Raw genomic sequence first — 19,389 nt, forward strand, 5'->3', positions numbered from 1 at the left:
AATCTGGAAACCACAAATGTTGGAGAGGGTGTGGAGAAAAGGGAACTCTCCTGCACTGTTGGTGGGACTGTAAGTTGGTACAGCCACTATGGAAAACAATTTGCAGGTTTCTTAAAATACTACAAATAGAACTACCATATGATCCAGTAATCCCACTCCTGGGCATATACCCAAAGAAAACCATAATCCCAAAAGAAACTTGTACCATAATGTTTATTGCAGCACTCTTTACAATAGCCAGGACATGGAAGCAACGGAAATGCCCATCAACAAATGAATGGATACAGAAGATGTGGCATATATATACAATGGAATATTACTCAGCTATAAAAAGGGATGAGATGGAGCTATATGTAATGAGGTGGATAGAACTACAATCTGTCATACAGAGTGAAGTAAGTCAGAAAGAGAAAGACAAATATTGTATGCTAACTCACATATACGGAATCTAAAAATGGTACTGATGAACTCAGTGACAAGAACAAGGATGCAGATACAAAGAATGGACTGGAGAACTCGAGGTATGGGAGGGGGCGGGGGGTGAAGGGGAAACTGAGACGAAGCGAGAGAGTAGCACAGACATATATATACTACCAACTGTAAAACAGTCAGTGGGAAGTTGTTGTATAACAAAGGGAGTCCAACTCGAGGATGGAAGATGCCTTAGAGGACTGGGGTGGGGAGGGTGGGGGGACTCGAGGGGGGGGAGTCAAGGAAGGGAGGGAATGCGGGGATATGTGTATAAAAACAGATGATTGAACTTGGTGTACCCCCAAAAAAATAAAAAAAATAAAAAATAAAAGAAATGATGTCTAGGGACTTACCTGGTGGTGCAGTGATTAAGAATCCACCTGCCAATGCAGGGAACATGGGTTTGATCTCTGCTCCGGGAAGATCCCACATGCCTTGGAGCAACTAAGCCCATGCGCCACAACTACTGAGCCCACATGCCTAGAGCCCGTGCGCCACAACAAGAGAAGCTATTGCATTGAGAAGACTGTGCACCACAACAAAGAGTAGCCCCCGCTAACCACAACTAGAGAAAGCCCACGTACAACAACGAAGATCCAACGCAGCCCAAAAATAAAATAAATAAATAAATAAATTTTTTAAAAAGAGAAAAAAAAAAGATGTCTAAGTGTGTGACTTCTAAAGGGTCCTAGGCTGCCTGACTCAAAAGGAAGAGACTGATTTTAATGCAGCAAATGGCAGAGAAGGTCAGACCTCAGAAACTGTCATATGATTAGGGGAGGAGGCAGACCTGTGATGACAGAAGTTTTTGGTGACTCAAGAAAAGGCTGAACAGGATAAGAAGACCCCATTGGAGTTTACTCAGGAAGCCCTGCCTATGGTGAGCTGGAGAATTTTGCTATGTTGAAAGGTCAATGACAGAGATAAAGCTCAAAAGGTCTTCATCCAGGACAGATTAGATAAAATATCCCACCAAGTCTTGCTAACGCCTTTGCTTTGATTTTATGCTCACTAAGACAAGCTCAGTGACTTGATACTGAGAATGCAATTCCCAGAAGCATATCACAGGTTTTGTCCTCCCAGCTACGGCACTAGGTTAGCACTCGGGCTTACACGTCAGGCTCTGCTGCTGGCATGGGAGCTCCAAGCCTGCTCAGTCCTGGATGCGTTTAACCCGGGCACCCCAGGTGGCAGGTCAGAGCCACCCCCTGGGCTCAGATGCTGCCCAGCAGCAGTAGGTCTAGGTCTGCCTTCACGGCCTCCATTGGGTGGGATCATGACCACTCCTCTGTCCCACAGGTTCTGACCCTTGGGTGAGTGCGTGGCTACAGCAACAAACTCACTGATCCAAGAATCTCAGTACTAAATAACATATCAGTCATCACAGGGAGATGAAGGCTTCTCCCCACTTCTCTTATTAACACTGATCTAAAGGTGTTTTTCTATTCCTTCCGCCATAAACACAAATTGGGTTTTCCAACGTCAAACCACCTTTCCCTCCTCACGAGTGGTAACTGCAGGCAGAAATTAAAAGCACCGGAGCCCTCATGTCTGTATTTGATCATTTCTTTGAGATCACAGAGAGACCTTGTGCCATGCGGCAGTTTACTGACTTCCAAGTGCCTTCATGGGCCATCTTGCAGCATCCTCCCAACAATACCCTCAAGGTAGGCAGGGAAATGGTTACTCCCTATTTTAAAGAAAAGGCAACAGACCCCAGGAGGCCACATGAGTTACTCAAGGCCCAGGGTCCCAGAGCTAGGCAAGGGGGAGCTGGCCTCAAACCCAGGCCTGTGACCTCCTGCCTGGAGCCCTTTTTCTGAACTGCAGGACCACGGGGGCCATGACCTACCCTGGCCCCGATGATGCTTAACCCTGTAGACACCGAAAGAGCCAGTTTGTGAGCTGAAGAGTGTATTCACGAGCAACGTTTCAAACCCTTACCATGGTACCCTGGACTAGACACTGAACTTCAACTCTCTCGGTGGTGAAATAGAAGTGAAAAAAATTTTACATGGCACAATACTAAGTAACTTAGAAATTAATAATAAACAATGTTTTTTTTTTTTTTAATTTTTTTTAACTATGTTTTTAAATAGCTGACATTTATAAGAACTAGCACTGGCCCAGGCACACTCTCAGAGGTGGCAGGACCAGCTGGGCTCATCTCAGGCTGAGCGTCTTGGCCCCAGACTCAGAGTGAGTGACTTGGCTTTGTCAGTTCTTTCAGAATTGGTCAGCCTCAAGTTGTGTCTGACCCCTAAGCCTTGCACCACTGCCCCCCCCCAACCCCTACCCCATCCACCCTGCCTCTCAAAATGGCCAGAACAGGCCTCATAACTGCCCAGCTGGGTGAGTTAGTCATCCTTCCAGACCCTCTGTCTCTTGACTACTCTAATTGCAAACACATTTCCTTACACCACGCTCCAACTCAGGCAAACAGGAGACAGAAAAACACTTAAGAGCCCTCAACGTCAAGGGGCGTCGAGGTGCTGAGAGCATGACCTCTTCTGGCCCAGGTGCTGAAAAATAAGTGCCTCTACCCAGCTCCTCCCTTCCCCCAAACCGAAAGCAGCTCTGCTGACCTAACCTGGGGCTGCAACCACATGCCACTTGGGCTCCATGGCTCCCGGCATCTAGCATCAACCTCTACCCTGCCAGCACCTTGGCTACCAATGCACCAAAAACAGGCGGCCCTCCTCTTTCCTCTGAAGCATTTCAAGGTGAAACACATCTGATCCACCTGGCAGCCTGCTCCTCAGACTCTCCCACCTGGTGTGGTTGCTTCCACTACGACATAAGATGGGCCCTCTAAGGGAAAGGCCTCACACACTGTCCCCAGGTGGCCGCTCCAGATGGCTTCCTCGGCCTAGAAAATGGCATTAACTGTGTCTCTCAAGACAGAAGTATCCGAGAATTATCCTTGATCCCAGCTTCTTCCTCAACCCTTCCACTCCCGCCCCCAGTTCTACCTCCCAAATACATCACAAATCTCTCCATCTCTCTCCATCCCCACTGCCTCTTCTCTAGGTCAAGCTACTGTCAACACTCACCTAAGGGTCCTGAACAGCCTCCTGATTGGACTACCCGCTTCCCCGCTTGGACTCTGGCACACGGCTAGTTATCTCCAAACCCAGTCTCCTCTTCTTGGGGAGTTGGGAGTATGACAGTCCATTCCGAGACCACATTTCCTAGACTCCCCTGCAGCTAGGTTGGCCATGTGACTCTTTACTTGCCAGTGAAATGTGAGTGGAAATGATGTACACAAATTTTGCATCTTTTATCTAAAAGGAAACTGCTTGCCAAGATTTCCTCTCTAACTCCCTTTCTGGGAGACAAGGAGCTGAGACAGCTCTGACCACACAGATGAACACAGCCACCTAGGGAAAGTGAACAAGAGAGAAGGAGGTTCAGGTCCAGGATGATCTTGTGGAGAGTTGCCTCCAGGGCTGGACCCCTCCGGCCGGTGTGATGGGAAGAGACCAGAGGACAGCAAGACTAAAAACAGAGAGATCAGTATCAAGGCTATTGTAGACTAGAGGATGGAATAGATACAGCTTTAACTAAGGTGTTGGTAGCACTGCAAACAGCGAGATGTGCCCAGATTCTGGATATAGATTGTAAACACAAGCAACTGAATTTCCGGGTAAATTCTACCAGGGGGATGAGACTAGAAGAAGTTAACGATGACTCCCAGGTTTTTGGCCTGAGGAACTGGGAGAGTGGAGGGCCCGTGAACTAGGATGGAGGAAGAATGAAGGTGGAGACTATATGGGGAGGTGGTCAGGAATTAAATTTTGGACCTGTTTAAGACGAGAGGATCCTAATGTCTGAACCTGGAGTCAACACTGCTTGGATGTGAATCCAGACCCTAATGCTTAACCCCTTGACCACAATCTAGCTACTTAAATCCTGGGTGCCTCAGTGTTCTTATCCAAAACATAAGGACTAATAATGGCCCCTATCTCACAAAGTTGATATAAAGAGGAAATGCACGCATTCCAGACTTTCTTTTGTTCTGTTCCAGTCTTCAAAAAGGCTCTGAACTTTTGAGATCAGGAAGAAATCTTCCCTCAACTCTATGCCCGCTTATCCCATCTCAAATAACACTAAGCCCCCAAGATTCTGAAAGCAGAGATGTGGCTGTCTGCTGTGGTCTGGGGACAGCTGTGGGGAAGCTTTCAAAGCAGCTGGTATAGGCATCTAACTAGAACATTTTCTTCACCTCGGATTCCTGGCAAAACAAGGCCTGTAGTTAGAAGGGAAAGGTTTTAATTACAAGGCCACCTGTCCAGCCATCTGAAGCCTTTGGCTGGTTCCCTGTGGGCAACAGGGCATTTAGGGGAGCCGTGCTCAGAGTCCCTGATGTCTTTCACATTTCACAGCCCTATAGGATCAGGGAGAAAATGCACAGCTCTCAGAAACAGGCCCCCATTACTGCTCCCCTTCCCATTTGTTATTAAGGATGGAGACAGATACTGAGGGTTTGAGTCATGAAGAGCCTGAATTCCTCCCCCTCCTTTCCTGTGGTCAGGATAAGGTGGCCATAAAAGCAAATGATCTTATGCTCTCAAAGCTAACTATACCCCACGTATTCCCCCTCCAAATGGAGATAAGTGGTTTCTAAATTGTTATTAATTGTCCATTGACATTTTTTAGACTGACAAAAGCATAAAAGGCAAGCTGACTATATTCAAACCTGTAAATTCTAAATCAGAATTAATGGAAATTCCTAATTCTCAACAGAGGAGGGAGGGAGGGAGGAAAGCAAGAGAAGGAAGAGAAGGAAGAGAAGGAAGAAAAAATAAAAGTAATGAAAATTTTTTGGGTGTCATTATTTAAACCATATATCAACATACAAAAATTCAAATATTTCCAACTTCAGCCTTTTCTTAAGGAACAGACAAAGGCCACAAAATAATGTGAACCCAAGTACAAAAGGCACCAGGATTAATTAAATTGTAGATGGTAGTAGAGACCAGTGCATTATTCATTAAAACAGTTTCCATTTCTTCTGGGGCCCGTAGCTAGACTACATTTCCCAACCTCCCCTGCAGTCAGTGTGACCCCGTGACTGAGCTCTCGGCAGTGGAATGGGCAGAAGTGACAGATGCGACTTCAGGCCTGACCCATTAAAACCTCCCACGGAAATTCACCATGTTCTTTCCCCTTCTGTGTGACCTTGGAAGCTGTATGTTGAAGAGGGTGGAGCCACGAGATGGAAGGAATCTGGGAGCCTGAAGCACTGCTTAGAGGAGATTCACCCGCTGACCAGAGACATCTGGTGAGAAATAAACCTGTACATAATATGCCATGGAAATGCTGGTGTGTATCTGTTCACAGCAACTGGTGCTCCATGAACTCAGATCCCAGCTCAGATCTTACCCACCTCCTCCAGACAGCCTCACTTAGGCATTTACAAATTCCGAGTTTTCATAAGACCTTGTCAAAGGTTGTAAGTAAAGTCGATCAGCAGACTAACTACAATCAACACCCATCCTGGCCCTTTTGGTCTCAACCTCATGGCTTACCTACCTGCAAAGTGATGTTCTCATCAGGAATGTATTATTCCAAAACTGCAGGCACTAAGAACACGCTGTCATTTCTTTTTTTTTTTAATTAATTAATTAATTTATTTATTTAATTGGCTGTGTTGGGTCTTTTTTTGCTGTGCGCGGGCTTTCTTTTTAGTTGCGGTGAGTGGGGGCTACTCTTCATTGTGGTGCGCAGGCTCCTCATTGCCGTGGCTTCTCTTGTTGCAGAGCACAGGCTCCAGGCGCGTGGGCTTCAGTAGTTGCAGCACATGGGCTCAATAGTTGTGGCTCACGGGCTCTAAAGCGCAGGCTCAGTAGTTGTGGCACACGGGCTTTGTTGCTCCACAGCATGTGGGATCTTCCCAGAGCAGGGATCAAACCCATGTCCCCTGCATTGGCAGGCAGATTCTCAACCACTGCACCACCTAGGAAGCCCGCTGTCATTTCTTTTAAAAGGAAGAAATTAAATTTAGCAAAATAAGTGTTCCCAAGTAAATAAAAGGCAGAGATTAAACAACCCATTAGCTCGCCACAACAGCATCAAGAGCATTCCCTCTACTGACTGACTGTGAGCCCCATGAGGGTGGGGACCATGTCCATCTTGTTTGTGACTGCACCTGAGTGTGTGCCTGCCACGTGGCAGGCATTCAACAAATACCTGCCCAATGGATGAGAAGATGAAAGGATGAACTTGCCTCTACTCACCTCCTTCCTTATGTTCACACACCCCTCGTTCTCTGTATACTAAGCACATGTACAATGCTTCTCTCTGCCACAGGGCCGTTGCACATGCTCTTCCTTATGCCTGAAACGCCCTACCCCTCCTCCTCTCCCTCACCTTCACTGTCTCCTTTGCCTGGTGACTCCTACCCCTTTTTCAGTTCTTGGCACAAGCATTCGGCCAGGTCTCTCTGTATGACTTCCCTTCTGTGTAATCGTACATTTACGTGTGTGATCGTCTCCACAGCACTTGTCTATTTCTGAAGTTACCCTGTTTATTTGAGCATGTATTAATTATTTGTTTCCTCACAATCCCACCAGGGGCCTTGAATGTCTCATCCACAAATATCTCCCAATGCCCCCCACAACAGTCTATGGCCCACAGAAAGTCCTCATTCAATAGGACTGAGTAAAGGACTGTCAAATATCATTATTCTCATTTATTTAGTTGATTTTATGCAGTCGGCCCAATCACTGGGTTTTTTACTCTTCCTATTTTATCATCATATAGAGAGAGATGGATATCTCTTAGTATCAATGAGATGAAAAACCAAGAATATGGCACTAATAATACAGAATCAAAACAAGTCACCTATCATTTATCCTCTTGCCTCACAACTGTGTATTTAGTGCCTTCTCTGTGTGGGCACTATTTCAATTAATATAGGGACATATTAGGATGAATTAAACAGCGTTTCCTGTCCCCGAGCAGTTTACAAATCATGTAGCAGGATAATATTGATAATATTAACGGTGGCTTTTCCACCAGGTTTCTTTGTATCCATGGCCCTTGCCCTAATCAGTCTGGCAGGCTAGTCAGGGGATGAGAAAGCAGAGAGAAAAAAATTCCTTTAGCACTTCAAAGTCTACACCCTGTTGAGAAAGGAGCAGATTCTGGTAATTAACACTTTAGGGGGAAATGCATGATAATATAAGGCTTCCTGACTTCAACCTTTCAAACTGGATGACCTCGAAGGAAGAAGGAAACATCAAAAATTCTAGATAGGTTTGGAAGCTCTGAGCTCAGGGCTGACCCATGCTTGGGGAAGCACCCAGACCACAGCTAGGTGGTACAGCTATGTGATACACTAAAATGCCAGGCAGCTGTGCAGAGTTGCACAGCTCCAGCATGGCACAGGGCAGAAGAAGGGCCCTTTGGGTCCAAGAGAGACACCAATGCAATAAAGAGAGTCCAGCTGCAGGACCTAAAGAGGCCTTGCAAAGGGAAACATGAGATAGGGCAGCAGCCACCTACATGTCCAGTGACTGGAGGCTTAACAGAATGATGTACATTCCAGTAGATTCCAGCTGGACAGATGGCATCTGAGGACTCCTTATCCCCCCTCGCAAATGCCTCGGCCCCAATTCTCTAGCAATGAGAATGCTGCCTGGAGCCAAAGGAAGTGTCATGGAGAATGGGATGGTATATTTGCAAGCAGATAGAGAGCTCAGAATAGAAACTGAGTTAAAGAAAGTTAAATTGACATGGTGGCACTGAGAGTTACACCTGCTCTACAGGCTTGAAGAGTTAAGATTAGTTCTAGCACAACCATGTTAAAAGGCAGAGGTCATCCCAGTCAGTGGAAATTAAAGAGAGCTATGGAGATGGGGAGCCTTGGAAGGCTTCAGGAAGGAGGTGAAACATGAACAAGGGTCATGGACTGGAGGAGTTTTGAGAGGTGGGGACGTGAAATGATGAGGTTGGAGAGAAACGCATTTCAGAAATGGGAAAGCACAGGCAAAGATGCAGAGGCAGGGAAAGAAAATGTTGACTTGTACAACTTGTCTACAGCTCAGGGCATATGTAGGTGAGAGCCTGATATTAGTGACGAAACGGAGAGCCTTATAGGACAGACCAAGGAGTCTGGTTGCTCCGTGGTAGGTAACAGGGACTCACACAAGGTGACTTAACAGTGGATGATACGATCACACTTGTGCCTCAAGAACACGGAGCTTGAAAAGATTCCTGGAGGAATGAGAATGCAGGGAGAGGGCAACAGCCAGCACTCAGATGAGGGGCAAGCGGCACAGGAGGAGCTACAGAATCGAGCAGAAAATCGTTTTTTTTTTCTTTTTGGCACATCCTATGGCCTGCAGAATCCTAGTTCCCTGACCAGGGATTGAACCTGTGCCCCTGCAGTGACAGCACAGAGTCTTAACCACTGGACCACCAGGGAAGTCTAAGAAGAACATCTTGTTGGAGACAGAGTTGGGTCTACTTGGTAGGAACTGATGTGGGGGAAGGGGAGGAAGGAGTTAAAGATGGTTACCAGGTCCATCTGGGCGAATAGGAGATGCCGGAGGCAGGGTTTAGGCTGAGAGTAGAACATCTCGGTTGGAAATATGGACTTGGATTTTGGAAAGAGGGAGAAATATCAATATTTGGCAGTAGTTGTCAGAGCTGGAAGGAACTTTACACATCCCCTAGACCACTGCTTCTCAAACCTTAAAAGTATACATGTGAATTTCACCTCAAAAAAAAAAGAATAAATGATCCCCTCCAAAGTATATCAATCATTGGGGGTACTTCTCCGGTGGCACAGTGGTTAAGAATCTGCCTGCCAATTCAGGGGATACGGGTTTGATCCCTGGCCCGGAAAGATCCCACATGCCACGGAGCAACTAAGCCTGTGCACCACAACTACTGAGCCTGCGCTCTAGAGCCCGTGAGCCACAATTACTGAGCCCACATGCCGCAATTACTGAAGACCACGCAGCTAGAGCCTGTGCTCCACAACAAGAGAAGCCAGAGCACTGAGAAGCCCAAGCACCACAATGAAGAGTAGCCCCCACGTGTCGTAACTGGAGAAAAGCCCACACATAGCAACGAAGACCCAATGCAGCCAATAAATAAATTAATTAATTAATTAATTTTTTAAAAAACCATTGGGGATCTTCTTAAAATGCAGATTCTGAGTCAGGAGGTCTGGGGTGAGGCCTGACATTCTGCATTTCTAACAAGCTTTCAGGGGATACTGATACTGCTGGTCCAGGAACCACACTTTGAATAGCAAAGGATTAGACCAATATTTCCCCAAGTATAACATATGTGTCTGACAGTGCACATGGAAATTTTAGGTGAGTCATAAACATTCTATTTTAAGATCTACACAGATTTTTCACTTACCATCGTGATGTGAAGTTTCCTTTAAATGCATTTAAGGATTAAAAAGTTGACTTAAAGGAAACAATGATAGATAACAAGAGAGGCGGCACGCATAGGTGGCAAAAATTGGGCAGGGGGCTGGCAATTACTGAAGTCTGAGGAATGCTTGTAGGAAGCATCTGAGGACAGTTGGAGGAAGAGAAAGAAATTCCAGTTGAGAATAAATAGTGGCGATGTCAGAGGGAGAAGTGTTGCTTGATGGAGCAAGGTGACTAACAGCGAAGGTGCCTAACATTTATGAGCACGTCTGGAGCCCGTGGGCCCAGCACTGACCTGGAGCACATCAGCTCCTCCTCACAACAGCCCTGCTGTGAGGTTGCTGTCAGTGTTGTCCCCAGTGTCCGGATGTGGACACCGTGGCTCAGAGAGGTTGCCCAATGTCAAAGAGCTAGTAAGTTCCGAAGCCAGGACTTGAATCCGGGACTGGGGGTCTCCTTTCTTGCCATCACACTGTACTCATTCACCCCACGGCTGGATGCTTCTACAACATTCTCCTCCTTCCAATGCTGCTGCTGCTCATTTTCTTTTTAAAAAAATTTCTGGCCCTGCCACGTGGCATGCAGGATCTTAGTTCCCCAGCCAGGGATCGAACCCACACCCCCTGCAGTGGAAGTACTGGAAGCACAGAGTCTTAACCACTGGACCGCCAGGGATGTCCCGCTGCTCATTTTCTATTAAAGCAGCTCGGTGTAACTTTGTTGCATTAATGCCAGCAAGAATGATATGATTTCCAACTCACCAAATTCTTTTTATAAATCAAGGATTACCATTCCCATTTTCAAGATGACAAACTGAGGCTAACCAGGGTCACACCATCAGGTCTCAAAACTTAAGGTCTCCCTGACTCCAAATTCAAAGCTTTTCCAACAAACCGACCCCGACCCCACTTCACTTGGTTTGTAACTGTTGTTAATAAGAAGACTTCCTTCCCCAGACTGGAGTGGCTTCCTACCATTTGCCAAACACATGTCCCCCACCTCACTCTCTGCCTTGGTGGACACATGACACCGTTTAAACCAATTCAGATTTTAACCTATAATCTTGGTGTCAGTTGGTGGCTAATAGCTGCCTTGTAACTTTAATCGGTGCACCAGATCTCCGGCAGGTGCGGACAAGCCACAAAGAAACCCACTTTGAATCTCTGCACGCTGGAACCATCCCTAGATTATAAACCAAACCACGTGCAGTGTCAGGCAAGGCCCTTAGTTTTACCAGAAATGCTACAAAGATTTTTGTTAAACCAACCTTCCTTTCAGGTGTTACAGAAAGGAAAGATACTATAAACAGCTCTCATGGCAGGGGGTGGGGGATTAGTAGATTACTCTTCTAAACCAAGATCTATTCATATGGCATCACCATCCAAACCCAGAATACTGTTATTTTGCAAGAAGAAAGCATTCTAGAAGCAAAGATTTAAGTGTGAGACAAATAACATTTACTCTAGATTCTGGCCTTAATCCCCTCTAATTTATGTTAAATATGGGATTATAAACAATCACTAGTTTTCTCTTCAAAGAGGACTTCCATCTAGAAGCCAGACTTTCTGACTTTCCTTTCTTGTCAATTCCTACAACGCTCCCCCCCGCCCCATCCCCCACTTCCCTTCCATCCTTTTCCCATTTCCTGGTTCTGTGCTACTTTACGCAAATGCTTTCATCTCCTACATTCTGTTCAGGGCACCATGACATAAGCACAAATTCTTCCCATCTCCTTCAATCCAGACCCCATTCACCCAGAATGACCCATCTTGGTAGGCTAACAGTCTGTCCAGTGCCCGCGAGCAAGCACAGGGTGTGTGCACAGAGACTCTGAAGGAGTGAGAGTAACACGGCATCGTGATGCGAGGGGCCAGGACACAGAAAAGCCCGAGTCCTGCCACAGACCAGTCCCTGTCCCCACAAGTCCCCTGGGGGAATGGGGAGCACAGAGAACAAAGCAAGGCAAAGCAACACTTTACTTTTGGCTGGGTTGGCCTCCGGCTCTGAGCAGAGACCAATCAGGACGTCTGCTCCCTGCTCCCCGCTAAAGCAAGCTGAGCATAGGGACGATCCTGAGCATTCACCCCCCCGGGCGCGGTTCTGAGCCTCCAACAAGAGCCGGCCCTCCCCATGACACACGAGGGAGCACAGCAAGTGGGGGAAATGGGGTGATGGACCCCATGCCACCTCCCCAGACCCTCTCCAGCCAAGGGAGAGAAAGTGAGCGCACTGGAGGGAAGGACCAGGGATGAATGGATGAATGTACAGGCAGACAGCAGAAGAACAAGGAGAAGATAGAAAAAGACAGTCAGGCCTTCTCCCAGGGGGCGCAGGCCTCAAGCCAAATGACTGAGCACAAGCATCTCTTCAAAGATGACTTCCATCTAGCAGAGCAAACAGGGCAGAAACAGGGCCCGTCTTTTAGCCCCCAAATACCTGAGTGAAAGGAGACAGGAGGAAAAGTCCCTCGCAGGGAACAGTGCCTGGACCCTCAGGTTCCGGCCACATGAAGGGACAGAGAGGCCCATACGAGGTTAGGTGGGCCTTCTAGGGGCCTGAATGCGCCACACTCTTCCACCACCCCTTGCACACATGTTCTCACCCCCTCCCTGGGTGTGGTCCTGGTGGGTATCAACACCTCACTTCCACACTTGAGAGCTGGGTAAGAAAGCACAGGAGCTGAGCCAGACCTCATCCTGCCTTCCTTTTTCCAGGACATGTTCTTCAAGTAAAATCAGGGCACTTGGTGATACTCGGGAGGAGGGAGCAAGCCTGGTGGTTGAGAGCCCAGACGCCAGCGTCAGACCACTGGGGTTCAAGCCCCAGCTCTGCTACTTACAAGCTGGTGACCTCGAGCAAGTCAGTCAAGCCAATGCAGTCTGATTCCTCATCTGTGAAACAGAGGGAGCTATAGGAGCAACGTCATAGACAGTGTGAAGAGTCACAGAAGATGCTGAGCATGGCACCAAGCACACAGTGACGCAGGGAACCTGCGGGCTGCCCTGATGATGGCGGCGCTAAGACCGTTACGACTACTGATACAAGAGCAGCTCATCCTCATCATCACTCTCACTCCAGCTTCACTCCCGTCTGCGTGGCTTCCACAGGGCAATGAGGTCTCTGCCTCCCTGCTTCTTGCTCTCTTTGCTTCTCCACAGTTGATGACCCTTGTCTGCCAAGGTGAACTCCAAGTCCTTCCTCCCATGGAGACAGACTCACTCATAGGGTGCTCCGGGGGCAACGCTAAGGGACACGAGTGCTCTTCATTTCAAAGGCCACAAGCTGCTAATGGACTGATTTCCCTGATGGCTGTTAGCACGAACGGACAGAACCCCAAAGTTCCCGCCCAGCTACTCAAAAATGCCCAACTCGCCTCTTTCCCTCCCCATCCCTACCGAACTGTGTGAATTTCTTCGAAAGGAGAAACATGGATTTGTCTTCTTCTACTTCACTTACTCACAGTCTTACCTCCTGTGAATACTCTGGTAGTTGTTACAAGGTTTGAAGCAACACTATAAGCAGAATCATTGAAAATAGTAACAGAACAGAAATTTCTATCTTAAACAAATCATTCCAACAGATGGGACTTAAAGCATGTATTATCCCTCTCTGGTCTGGGGCTTTTCAAACGCCGCATTTCCAGCCGCCCAGACTGGGAGCTATTTGATAGTACCTCTCTGACCAATTACATACTCATTAAAAGCCCCCAGTGTGGGCTGGGGGGGAGCAGCTTTGCATATGGACTTTAATTACTGGGCCCTAGTTTTGCCAAGAAAACACAAAGGGCTTCTCTGGCTGGATGCTGAGGCTCAGAATGCACATATGGCCTGCGTGGGAGGGGAGGGTGAAGAGTGTAATCTTAAACAGGAAGTGGAGGATTTCCCCCACACACACACCGCCCCACCATCTCCTGAAAGTAACTATGTACCACGGTCACACGAAACCCCTGGTCAGCCCGTGGAACAAACGACATGCTGAGTAGGCAGTGAGCTGCCACCCTGGATGCGTCATTCCATCTCGGAGCCATTTTGGGATCGGAAGTCTTTCTTGCCTGTCTGACTGACCTCTTCTTGTTTTTCTGGATCAGAACCTCGGGTCTCTCCCTAGGTTTCACTGAGTCTGGGGGAGCGCAGGATTAATTTCTGGCTTACCAGAATCCATTCCCTCATCTGCCGGTTACGCTGTCCCAAGCTCCCCAGTCCACAAGGCGCTGGCCGGGAGGAGCAATGTGGCCCAGTTCTAACCAATCAGCACAATTTAATCCCTCCGGCCAGAGCATGTGATTCAAGGATGAGCATCTGACCCAAACCAGTATAATCAGCATGACTTACAGGATGTGTGTGGGAGCTCCTGCTGGGGCAGACACGTCCCCTACCCAAGCTGGAGGTGGATAGGTGATGAGCCTGAAGCTGCGGCAGTCATCCTGCTGCCACAGGGAAGAGCAGATCTGAAAATGGAAACAACCCAGGGAAAGCAGAACCAAGAAAGAGAAAGACAGAACTCGGAATACTGTGATAGCATTTGAGGTCCTGGATCCAGCCATTCCTGAACGAATCCACTCATGACTTTTTGGTACTGGGAGCCAATAAATTACTTTCATGCTTAAGCTGGCTTCAGTTAGGCTTTCCATCAGTTTGCAAAAAAATAAATGAACCTCTCTGGTAGAAATAAGATTGGGAGGCAGGATGTTAAAACAACAACCACCACCACCATCCAACCCTATAGGGATCTAGCCTGCAAAGAATATACTTGCTACAGCCTCTGTGGAGCTCTAGGGATCTTGGCTCAGAATCAAAGAATTCGAGAGCTAGAAGAAAGCTTATAGACAAAGCATCCTTTTTTTACCATATTTTCTTTCTTTTTCTAAACAGCTATGCAGTACCTGATGGTCCAGAGAGGAAAGATGTGACCCAGGAAGTAAAGAGACAAGCTCTTCTTCTCATTGCTGTCTCAGTGCCATGTATGTACTTGTTACTCAGTAAAATGTTGTTGAATGAGCATCAGATCCAGTCCCCAATAACCACTCTCTAAAATATGCGGCTCATGAGTCTCCTTTCTATATGGCCAATATCTCTTGCAATAAATTCATTAATGGATTACTTTTACTCCCTACAATAATCTCTCTCTCTCTCTTTATCCATTTCTCTTTCTTTATATGACACCAGCGTGGCATTTCTTCCTATTCCCTATTTTGCCCTTCCAGTTGCTCAAAACCTTTCCTTTACTTCTTAATTCAAAGTAATGACATTGCCTACAGGCACTTAATAATCCACACTTTATTCATTTGTCTATCCTTTAACTTCTACCTCAAATCATGAGTTATCTACCAATCCTCACCCATCCCTTACCTCTACTCACAAGCACCGTGATTGCATTAAAAACAGTTGCAAGCACTATTCACAATAGCCAGGACACGGAAACAACCTAAGCATCCATCAATAGATGAATGGATAAAGAAGATGGTGGGACCGGGCTTCCTAGGTGGCGCAGTGGTTGAGAACCCACCTGCCAACGCAGGGGACACAGGTTCGATCCCTGCTCCAGGAAGATCCCACATGCCGCGGAGCAACTAAGCCCATGCCCCACAACTATTGAGCCTGCGCTTTAGAGCCCATGAGCCACAACTATTGAGCCCATGTGCTGCAACTACTGAAGCCCACGTGCCTAGAGCCCATGCCCGCAACAAGAGAAGCCACGGCAATAAGGAGCCCGTGCACCACAACGAAGAGTAGCCCCCACTCACCGAAACTAAAAAGAAAGCCCGTGCACAGCAAAAAAGACCCAACACAGACAATAAAATAAATTGATTAATTAATTAAAAAAAAAAAGATGTGGTACATATATACACTAGAATATTACTCAGCCATAAAAAAAAAGAATGAAATAATGCCACTTACAGCAACATGGATGGACCTAGAATTATCATACTAAGTGAAGTCAGAAAGAGAAAGACAAATACCATATAATATCACTTACAGGTGGAATCTAAAGTATGACACAAATGAACCTATCTACGAAACAGACTTACAGAGAACAGACTTGTGGTTGTCAAGAGGGAGTGGGGTGCAGTGTGATGGATTGGAAATTTGGGATTAGCCTATGCAAACTATTATACAGAGAACAGATAAACAAGGTCCTACTGCATAGCACAGGGAATTACATTCGATATCCCATAATAAACCACAATGGAAAAGAATATGAAAAAGAATGTATGTATACATATATTGAATCACTTTGCCATAACACAGAAATTAACACAACATTGTAAATCAACTATACTTCAGTCAGATAAATAAACAACAGCTGCAAATTTTTACCCCCGCCCCCAGAAATCACACATACATACTAAAATCAACTTCTCACCACTGAGTTATCAACATCTTTATGACTGTCAAGAGATAGTCTTCTATCCTTCTTCCTAGGATCTGATCTCATAGCCATCTGAAATACTTTTATGCAGGATGATAAAATACTTTTGTTCATCATGATAGCAGAAAATAAATCTACACATCTATTCACTGTCAGCTCCTTATACAACATGATTGGTTATTTAAACGTCCTGTGACTAAATTCCCCTTATTTCTGTGACGGATTAATGCATTTACCAGTATGTAATGTTAGCCAAATTCTGGTAACACACAGATGAAAAGCTTCAAGTAAATGTTAAGTGAGGTTATTACTCTCTGGAATCCCGTAGGCCACTGGCAGACCTTAAGAATTACAATTATTATTTTTATTTTCCTTTCAGAGCATCTTAGGAACTTACAGGTCTTCAGAGAAAAAAAGATGTGCGATTTCAAAGGAGATTCACAAACTCATTTGCTCTTTCATCAAGTGGAACTTTCTACTAGAACTTCAGGCTGAGAAGGAAGAAACTTAATTCAGGACATAAAATAAACAGGTGATACCTTAAATTTCTGCCACCTCCTTTTTGCCAAAACTCGCCACCGGTGTCCTCTTCAGCTGGAAGTTTTTTCTGGGGCAAGAAACACAAACAAAGAAGAATTTAAAGACATTCCCTATGGATACAAATTCTTCCTTTCTTATTGCCATTGTTAATGTAACTCCATGTAGATCATTTCCCTAGAAATCTTTCTTCTTACTATCCAACTTCAGAACTCTAACTCATAGGAACTGGCAATCCACCTTTCCCGGCCTGACTTCCCTCCTCTACTGGGAGACAAAGCTGGGCCCCTTCTCACTGCTTCCTTCTGCCTCTCAGGCCAGCACCCTACCCACCCTGGTTGCCCTGCGCTCTACCGCCAGGGGTATGGGACCTGGCCTCCTGAGAGGTCACCAAGGGGACAGTTGGCACAATTCTGAGAGGCAGGGGAGTGAGCTCCTGGTGCGGGGACTTGTACCAATGGGAAACAGGAATCGGGCAACATGGGGAGAGAACCAGATTCCCCTACTGTATATCCATCGCACCGCAAGTACTACGCTGAGGTGTGATTCCTCCTGAAAACTGCCTGCAGCAGCCCCCACACAGAGTCAGCTGCTTGATTCTTCACGGCTTATTCTGAAATGGTGGCCAACACAAAAATTCCATGTGTCCTATTGCATCTTTCCCACTTGCCCTCCCACTCCTGGGATTTCACCTCCCAGATAAGGCCTAAGTGCCTTAGCCCTTGGCTCAGACTGCTTTCTTCAGGGCCAGGCTAAGATGTTTATCTTCTCTAATCTGGGATTTCTCAAGGCGTGATTTGCAGACCACCTACATCAGAAGCCTCCGTGGTACCTGCTAAAAAGGCAGATTCTGGGCCCACTGCAGAAATTCAGACTCAGTAGGTCAGGGATGGGTGCTAGGAATCTGTAGTATTAAGCCCTACAGGTGACTCAAACACCCTAAAATATGAGGACTACTGGTCCAAGTTGCTCCAGTGTCCCCAGCTCTGCCAATAGGACTTTCTGGTCACCCAAGGCAGACCCCAGGACTTCATCTTTCTCCTACATCCTCGCTAAGTCCTGCTGGTATCTGCCAACACTGTGTCCCTGGCTCCTGCATCTCTCTTTTTCAGTCCCACTGGCCCCCCATTTGGGGTCCATCTCCTCTCTCCTGGAATTTCAGCAAAGCCTCCTGAATGTTCTCTTCACGTACTTTCTTCTGAACTTGGACTAAAGTCGGAGATCAGGCTGCATGCTTCATAGAGCACCTGGCACGGCGTAGTACAGAAGTGGGTGCTCCAGTTTTGTCCTGGATACACAGAGAGTCCCTGAGGGTGAGAGCCTCCGGTCAGGCAGCATCAGGCCGCTGCTGGACTAGTGCTCCTGCCCGTGTGCAGCATTTAATTCTCCTGTCATTGCTACACTCACTCTGCTGATCATGACAAGGAGGGGACCATGTGACAGGGCCGGCCCATCTATCCCATTGTAACCCCCTACCTATGGGGCACACTGTCCAGAGTGGGTGCTCCACACAGACTGCTGACAGCCGGGGTAACAGAAAGATAAAATGCCCTCCTTTTCCTCCTTTCTCTCCCTTTCAATCCTCCCATTCCTGTGTTACTCAATTCCCTCTCCTAACTGATAAACACTCTACCACAGCTTGAGCCCTCTCCTCCGCTCTCTTTGGCCTGACTTTGGCTAAAATCCACTTGATTGCACCTGTGTTCTGTTTATTTCCTTCTCCACGTGCCTATTCTCTGAGTTAAAGTAAAAATGCCCTTCCTTATCACAAGGACACAAACTGTATTGCTTAACTGTGAAATTACAACTAAATTTGTTAAGCATTTACCAGGCATTTCCTAGTTTAGTCCTCTCAACAGCCCTAATAGGTAGGTGCTGTTTTTATCCACCTTTACCAGTGAGGAAACGGAAGCTTGCAGAGATTATGACTGGCCCATACAAAGTTCTGGAGTTTGATCTTAACCATCCTGGTACCTTCTTCCTGCACTACCTGATGATGCACAGTGATTGTCCCCGCTGCAGGAACCCAGAACGGATGCCCCACACTGAACAGCTGTCCCCAAGTTCAAGTTCATGGCTGATGCAAGTCGACCCACTCAGCAGGTTACCAGCATCACAATCATGTTACTCGATCAATCCTTTGGTTTTTGCTGATCTTTCAGTTCCATTTGCCACACGTTTCAGCCACATCAAGCAAACATTTCATTTCTGGATAAAGCACAGCCTTCGTGTTTGGCCTGCATTACAAGCATTCTTGCCACATCAAGCCAGCAGCTCATTTCCCCCCAACATTCTTCCACAAATGTCATCCACTCCATCCCCCTAAATCCCTGCATTACCCTCTTTCATCCTAGCATCTGAACCATTACAGAAACATGTCTCAGAGCCATCCCTAGTGACTCTCAGTCCCCACGATGGAATCTCTGTGGACACGACAGCGTCTCCTTTGAAATCATCTTCCGAAAACTAATTAGCCCTCAGTCTCCCAGTGAACTCTTCTCCCTCCTCGGCAGTTCTGTGTGGACTCTCTATTTCCTTCTCTTGCCTCTTTGTCCTTCTAAGCCTTTAAAACCGAACAAGATCTGAGCCAAAAGACGAGGTTAATTACTTGGCT

General features: G+C 46.7%; 1 long non-coding RNA gene and 1 other non-coding gene across 2 annotated transcripts in view; both read right to left on the bottom strand.

Moving 5' to 3' along the window:
• Positions 1 to 16,847, bottom strand: part of LOC130851690 (uncharacterized) — a 125,833-nt gene extending 108,986 nt beyond the window's left edge. The window contains exon 1 of the long non-coding RNA XR_009053251.1: positions 16,778 to 16,847. This is a non-coding gene — a long non-coding RNA (uncharacterized LOC130851690). The remainder of the gene's footprint in view (positions 1 to 16,777) is intronic.
• TRNAD-GUC (transfer RNA aspartic acid (anticodon GUC)) lies at positions 8,831 to 8,902 on the bottom strand. The gene has a single exon. It is a non-coding gene; the product is annotated as a tRNA-Asp (tRNA).
• Positions 16,848 to 19,389: the final 2,542 nt, after the last annotated feature.

This window comes from Hippopotamus amphibius, chromosome 1, assembly GCF_030028045.1.
Source record: "Hippopotamus amphibius kiboko isolate mHipAmp2 chromosome 1, mHipAmp2.hap2, whole genome shotgun sequence".
In the NCBI taxonomy this organism is placed as follows: domain Eukaryota; kingdom Metazoa; phylum Chordata; class Mammalia; order Artiodactyla; family Hippopotamidae; genus Hippopotamus; species Hippopotamus amphibius.